This window comes from Chenopodium quinoa, unplaced genomic scaffold (genome assembly GCF_001683475.1).
Source record: "Chenopodium quinoa cultivar QQ74 unplaced genomic scaffold, ASM168347v1, whole genome shotgun sequence".
Taxonomy (NCBI): Eukaryota; Viridiplantae; Streptophyta; class Magnoliopsida; order Caryophyllales; family Amaranthaceae; genus Chenopodium; species Chenopodium quinoa.
The window spans coordinates 450,602-458,984 of NW_018742904.1; the positions used below are offsets into that span (position 1 = coordinate 450,602).

The 8,383-nt window shown below is 35.2% G+C and overlaps 1 pseudogene; it reads right to left on the reverse strand.

Moving 5' to 3' along the window:
- Positions 1–561: 561 nt before the first annotated feature.
- On the reverse strand, positions 562–8,029 carry LOC110727311 (annotated as a pseudogene).
- Positions 8,030–8,383: the final 354 nt, after the last annotated feature.

Here is an 8,383-nt window from a genome sequence, read left to right on the forward strand (position 1 = left end):
ACATCCTTCATTTAGCAAATACGCTTACACCTCAAGTATGGGGTAATCATTCAAAGTATTGGCGAGATCACTATTCTTTATTTAGATGACAAACCAAAAGCAAAAGCAGCATTAGTCGTAAGCGTGATATATCCCCTAGAAATAGAAATCTTGTCATTATTAGTTGTCTTTCCTCTCCTAATCACTCTATCATTTTTCTATGTCGTTGAAAAGTGATTTTTACCACATCATAGTAGTGGGTTTCTAAATAGTATTTGGGGTCAAATGACCCCTATGCTCTGGCTCTACACAAAAGATCTGCCCTTGTAAATTGTAATAGCAATTGGCACATGCTTTCAATTCAAGGTATTCTCACAAGATATTGTCATACAGACACAAAATCTTAGGATTTCAATTCGACAGTCTCAGAACAGCAATATGTGAGGAATGATAGCTCGATATTTGAGATTGGCATTGTGCCAAGACCTATGTATCGGGCTATCATTTCTTGCAAAACAGGCATCCAAGTTTTTATACTGCTCAAAAGTGAGATAGTAGTATCAGGAGAAGAAAGAGACGATATATAGCCAATATAAGCAACTTTAAAAGTTTCTATTATCCTCACTTGATTGTCAGGGTGTACAATAATTCACATTACATTAAACCAATAATTTTACATTACAGGAGAAGAAAGAGACGATATATAGCCAATATAAGCAACTTTAAAAGTTTCTATTATCTTCACTCCATCGTCAGGGTGTACAATAATTCACATTACATAAAACCAATCCTACCAAAATGGTATGTTTACTACCATCGAGATATTTGTGCCAAAAAACTTACCATCGAAATATAATCCCAGCTTGTTATCAGGTAATTGCATCAATATGCCAATCTGCTTAAATTTCCAAAGACTTTCATTCAAACCAATTCCGGAAACCATCAAATAATCTGAGAGCTTTCAGTTCACCAGATCTTATGTCAGTCAATCTCCTCCTTAGTATCTACACCAACATGACGATTGGAATAGTCAGACAAATTCATGTGATGAATGGGAAGGTAGCTTGAAAAAGGGCACAAACTTTCATGAGAAACAAAGAGCAAGATCAAAACTGTGCAGAAAAATTCACATTATGACTCAGTGAGCAAAACTAAGATGAGGAGATTTCATACATATTGGGTGCGGTACAATATCCTTCTTTCACTGTTACACAAGTCCACGGCTAGTTGCTTTAAGAACAGTCTTCGATTCAGCTGCTTCGGTGAGGTCACATCCAAATCCATAGATCCACTTGCCTGTCAAAGGAGGAATAACATGGAATATGGATATTGGCAAATCAAATGAGTGGTGCTAATTTTGTAAACCATAGTACTTTTTTGTGTGCGTCTGTGCACGCTTTTTGTGCAAGATCTGCTAGTGTCCATAAATGAATAATTCTAGACAACTAGAGTTACCTGCAAGAATTTAGTGTATTTTGCAATGCTTGCTTCACAAGTGTCTAAAATGAATTGGAAAGCTTGCTCATCAATTTCAGGGTATCTAATATTCTTCTTGGCCCCTGTTTTATTTGATGCTACAGCAGCCATCTAAAATATAACTCCATGAGTTCACTAACAACCCAGGATATCATAGCTGCTCTAATAAAGTTAATCAGCAGATATAGTACCTTGTCAAATTGTTGTAGCATGCTTGGTGGGCTGACTACCAGGTATGCATAAGCCATCATTTCAACCGGCCAACCAGTCACTTGCAAAGGAAAGCAATGAGATCTAGAGAACGAATTTGCAGTCAATTGTCAGCAAAAGCTTTCAGTCATACTACCCAGTTCAGAAGCAGATGACAATTCCGCAGTGAAATCAACTGCTTTAGACACAGCTGACAATCCAAAGCAAGGGGAGGGCGAGAGGAACTTGAACATCATTATATATGTAAATGAATCATCCACTACTCTATAAGACCTTCTGGATATAAATAGATATTTGTTTTCATACTCAGTTATGTACCCCATACACCATAAACTTACCCTGACAAACCATATTTCTTTAGAGCATCAAGCTTCTCCTTGTAACATTTTTCGGATTTTTTTAGGGACAATGACAATTCAGCAGAATCAGAAGGATTGGTTCCTTCCTTGGGAACAAAACCATATGACAGCAACAACTCCCCATTAGACTTTTTTCCATATGATATAAACACCTATTCAAACAACAAAAGAAAGAGTCAGAGCTTAAGAAACCCTGCAGCCTACCAGTATATGTGTAAAAGGAGCATCTTTCTATTTGTAGCACTCTTGAGAAACAAGGATGATTGCCTCTTGATATCAATTTAATTTTCCTTGATTTTTTTATAGGAGAGACAACAGCCAAAACAGAGGAAATCTATGATGCAGACAATATAAGAGGTCGGCATCTTATCTTTTGCACTTAGGAGTTAGGAGCATGGCAAAGTAAGTTATCAGGTTTAGATGCTGGTGACTTCCAAAATTATTGAGCAGCTTTTTGATCTAGTCTTGTATTAAAATTATTATATAGTTTCGATTTACCTGCTCACCTGGCTGGTATTGGCGGTCAGTTGTGAAGACAATGCCCTCTGAGGACTTATCGTAATCCAAATATGTTTCCACCAACGAAAAATCAAGATATTTGATTAATATACTTAATCTGACCAAACTAGGCCAAGCCCTTTCCCCAAACTTTTGATGCCAGCTAAATGTGAAATATCTATCCAGGACACATTTTTTTGGCTCTAGCACTAGACCATATACCTCACAACTGTGGTTCAGCATATCCGCCCATGGTACCAATGCTACCTTACCATCCATTGAAGGTAATCATACCTACATTTTCAGGAAAAAGTAATGCTAGATGTTAGTTTTTAGAAAAATATGCAAATTTCAGTAACTCAAAATATGTCTCTACTACCATATCAGCTGTAAATTTACACTTCAATCAAACATGCTCCAAGTTTCTAATAAAATAACCAAAATCATGTAAAAAAACCAAATGCTTGCTAAATTCTTGAAACGTGAACAGAATAAGAAATTGCAAAGATTTTATTGGCAGTTGGATGAACATCAATATGCTCAGGGGCTGATACATTCATATAGTAAACAAGTTCTCCATACTAATAGAGGCCGCCTCAATAAGAAGAACATGACTGTAATTAAGTGCATGAGAAGATAAACATTTCAAATTCAATACAAATAATAATATCCCTTACAGTCTCTTGAGCTTCATAAAGATTAAAAAAAAAAAAAAAAAAAAAAAAAAAAAAAAAAAAAAAAACCAATAATGAATTGGAATAGATTTCAAATCTTCTATATGAAGAGGCCACGTGTGCATCTCCATTATATTGTGTCATTCACTGATTTAAGAAGCTGCAGGAAAACTTAGAGCTAATGTTTGAGGAACTTAATGTTGCAAAAGAACTACAAAGTCCTATATTGAGGCTAGAGTCTGAGTACATTTTATTGGAGCTCTGGACCAACTTTATTAAGAAGTGTTGATGAGACTTCGCAGCCACGTGATGAAGTACCACTACAGTGTCATAGGAGAGGTTTATGTCAAATGGCAGTATTTTTTTACCTTCCCATCCCTTACGGTGTGTTTGGATAAAGAAAGAGGAAAGAAAAGAAGGGGAGGGAGGTGAAGGGGGGGGAAGGGAAAGGGAGGGGATGGAAGGAAGATTAATTTTCCTTCCAAATCTCTCTATTGTTGGAGAGATCATTTTCTTATAATTTAATCTCTCCATTTCTTTTCCCTCCAATTCCTTTCCTTCCACATTTGTTATCCAAATGAAAGATACTAATTTCCTCATTTTCCCTTCCCTTCCTTTCCCTCCATTTCTTTCAATCCAAACAAAGAGTTACTCAGTTTGTCCTATTTGTTGTTTGGTCTCCTTTTTTTTTATTAACTTTATTTGGGCTCTTTCCGTATGATGTCTCCTCAACTGGATGATAGAGTTGGTTATCATTCTGCTGGAACTATAGAAAATCTTTTTTTTTTCTCAGATGTTCTATTTGTTAAGCATGTAGCAATCTTTTTCATCATCTATAATTCACTAGGTAAATATTTATCACTTTCTTCAGTAGCACAAATTGTCAGCCCTAATAATGCCAATTCATTTCACTCAAAAGGAGTATTTCCATTAGCATATACAGCATGATAAAACAAGAAAAGGATTTTTTTTGTTTTTTTTTTTAATAAAAAAAAAAAAAAAAAAAATACATCTAAGATGCCTTACATAAAAAAATCATGCTGAAAATCTTTTAGGACAACTTTTAGAAAATTGACATCTATACACTTTACTAGTTTTATCACCTCGACTACCCAATTCAACAAAAAAATACAGTACATATTAAAGAATATTAAGAATGAATTGTAGCATAGCTTTTGGGAGTTGCTCATAAGCATATAGGACATACAATTTGTAACATCCCAAAGATGTTACAAAAAATACATACTAATGAATGTTAAGAATGTAGTATATTTTTTGGGCATAGTTCATAAGCACATAGGACAAATGGTTTGAAACATCCAAAGACTTTTTTAAATATGTACTGCTATTTAGGAATGTCAAGAATGAATTGTAGCATGTTTTTTGGGAGTTGCACATAAGTATATAACACATTGCTAAATCCTTTTTTCTACAATGAATTTACAACTCTAGAAACCAAACAATGCCAAATCCTTTAAAATTTGTGTGAGCATACAACTACCATATGAAGTTGGATTTGTAGAATCAATATATAATCTCCCAAAGGCAGAGACAGAAAAAAAAATATACACGCCATAGTCAATCCTGAGATTACTATAAGTAATCAACATACCAATCGTGGGAAAAGGATGCCAAATGACCATCTAAGCGTCTCCATATTGTAAACCTGCATTTTAAATGCAAATGGAAAATCATTAGAAAAGTGATACTCGTATTATATTTGAGTAAGATTTCAGACAGCTCCATATTTTATGAGTCAAAGACAGAAAGTTTAACATAATAATAGCTAATGCAGTTTAATATGATCAAGAGGATGTGCTATGCTACAAAATGCAAACAATCATCACATTCACCAGAAAGTGTCTGTTTCAAAAAGGTGACAGAAGAATCTGAAATTAAAAAATAAAATAAAATAAAAATAAAACTGTTGAGTGGAGATCTATGGCCATTGAGAGTTCTTGTCAATCCAGAAAATATATTCGCACACTAAAAGACTAAGAAAATTTGTTAAGTATATAACAGGGAAGTGCCAGGATAAAAAAAATCTTAATCAGTGTCGCAGTAGCAAAACCTGCACATCAATTATTGGCAAGGCCAATGTGAATAGCAGGTAGGAAGAAAAATAAGAAGTCTTGCAAAAAAGGTAAATGAGTAGAAATAACAACACAAATGAAAACTACAAAATTATAATTTTCATAAAAAACGATATACATACTTCTTCAGGGAATAAATCAGGGTGTTTAGAGAATATCCTAAGCTATAAATCATTGTATCTGCACATAGAGACATTGATATTAATGATTTGATGAATGCTTGTTTCCCGTGAAGAAAAAGAATCTGCCTCAGCCAGATGAATCAAATTGTCCATTTGACAAGAACAAAGCCTTACGTTCCAATAATATCATTACTCCTTTCAATAGCCCTTTCTCTAATCTGGGACGCTTCCAAATATCTATCCAGCTCTGAACGTGTCCTGAAATGACACAGAGAAGCTGTGGGGGAAGACATTGAGAGTACACCCTTTCTGCCAAGATATTGAAAAAAGGAACTAAAAGCATCCAACATATAACTGCATATTAACTTACCGGTACAAAAGGGAATAGGGCTGTCGAGGTAAGGCTGAGATATAATTGCTCCATCTTGATGAACTCATTAGACTTGCTTCAATTATTAGGTATGTCGCAAGCAGTGGCCAATCAGGAACAGAATTCTTTTTCAGAACATTACCAGCCTCAGGACAGCTCCACTCCTGATAATATAAACAAGAAATTGCTTCATGGTAATTAAGGTTTAAGATTAAAAAAAGAAAAGCTGATAATCCACACTTAGACTAGTAAAATTACACAAGATGACAACTTGAAAAGGTTGAAACTTGAAAGTAAAGCAGCTTAAGACTGTTGGGCCTGTTGGCCAACTTCAATCTACCCCCCCCCCCCTTTTTTGGTAAATAACTTCAATCTTACCCTTGTTACAACAAATAATGTCTCGTAAGAAACAAGACAATGAATATTGATTGGCCAGACATTAGCTGAAGATGCTTCATATGTAATTGATATCTGGTGCAAGCCAGACATTATTAGCAGAAGATACTTCATATGAAATTGATATCTGGTCAACAGTCATTTTCTTGTCTCTTACAAGATTACAGGAAGCGTTTGTAATGCTACTTAAACTGCTAGGGGATGAAAATTCATGTATTTTTCTTCCCTTTTGGATGAAAACGTTACTCCGTTAGCAATTATCCCTTCAAAATCTCTCTCAATATGCTAGATTCAATTACAGTAAGGTAGGTAATCTGAAGAAGTAAAGAACTATGACGACTAAACCCCAGGTCCTAATCTATTAACTGCTATGGTTGAGCCTTCGGCTGATCAAACTTGGAAAGCAAGTTACAAAGTCAGATGAACACTAAATTTAAGTTACGAAGTCAGATGAACACTAAATTTAAAGATGGAAATCATAGGATTATTAATTTATTATGATAAGAAACTAGAGATTTGTATAATGGTCGAATTAGGAAAGCTGGATATAATTCTACAATGTGCTAGTATAACAGTATCTCTACGGATTTTCCATCCAAAAGAATTGACAAATTCTTAGTTATTCCCAAGTACACCTAAGTTAGGTGTATCCATGAGTGATTTTAGCTCATTTTATCAATTTTGCTCATTTAACATTCTCCAAGTAAGCAAAATTGATAAAATGAGCAAAAATAATCCTTAGGTACACCTAGCTCTACTTTTCTAGGTCTACTCAGGAACAAGATAGAGATTCCAAAAAGAGTTTATTTATACAACAATATATTATTCCTCAAAAACTATATAATCAATCCTACTTAAACAAGCCGCATTCTACTTTGGTATATCCTAAAATAATAGGCCAATCTTAATTTATAGCAAGTCAACTTATGAAATTCCCCAACAGTTTTCATTGTTATACAACATAACATCACTAATTTACTATGCATTCATACTATTTTAAGTTTCAACAATGGTTCAATCATCCAAGATAATTATGGCATTTCAATCAATTCTTTAATAACTCTTTCGCGATGGCATGACCTTGGCGAAAGTATGAAAGACCAAGGGAATCATGGCTTATCCCATCCTTTCTTAGCCTGATATACTATATAAGTTCATATGACGTACTTTTAGCTTACAATTGGTTAAATGTAGCAATCTTAACAGACCTTAACACGAGCAAACTCGACAATTCAATCCTATGACTAACAATCTTAGATAATTGATTAATTACCAACAAATAGGAAACAATCCTCCATAGTTCTGAACAATTGAACTTGCCCATAAATACCAACATATATAAAAAAAAAAAAAAAATCATGAATAAGACTTATACCGAATCAGCGGTAATAACAAGAGAAGGAGGAACAAAGAGAAGCTTCTCTCCCTTCGAATATTATTATTTGCAACAAGACCTCCCTCACCAACATCCACCCTCTCAATCCTCATCTTTTGAGAGGGTAAACCAGACTTAGTAAGCCAATCCTGCAACGCCTCGGCGTTTTTTACAGAATCGGCTTCGCAACCCCATGGAATTCTTTCCACTGCAGAAGCAGTACTTGGGGTTGCAGTAATGGGAATTGAGCACTGAATTGGGGTTAGAGTGTGGTGGGTTTTGGGTGTACAAATGGGTTTAGGAAATGAAAGGCGATTGTGATAGTGATGGTGGTGGAATTGAGAAGAAAAAGATGGGAGTAGTGTGGTTTGGAATACTACTGTTAAAGCTTCTGCCATGGCTGATGAGAGAGTAGAAAGTAGAGAGTGAAGAAGAAAGCCTTGTCTGCTGACTTCTTTGGCAACCTTTGGCTGTAAATTGCACATAGAACGAAGTATTACTATTTTTCAAAATATTTCCCGATGGTTTACATAGGGTGGTGTTTCGTGGTTTTCTGATGTCCTGCGGGAGAGTTACAATTCCGAGACTGGAACCGGACGCCTGTACCTGCAAAACAAACGGATGCTCCGGATGATTGGAGATCCGCCTCCGACGGTCAAGTTAGTACTTGATTAAGGAGTAATTAATGCGGAAATTAAAGTGATTGGGTCTCTCGAGGTGAGAGTGTTTAATGTGTGTAATCTGCGTTTTTTTTGTGTGTTTTTTCCCTTAATGAGGATTAAGGGAGGTATTTATAACCTCGGGAAACGTGTCAATCTAGGTTTAGGTTAA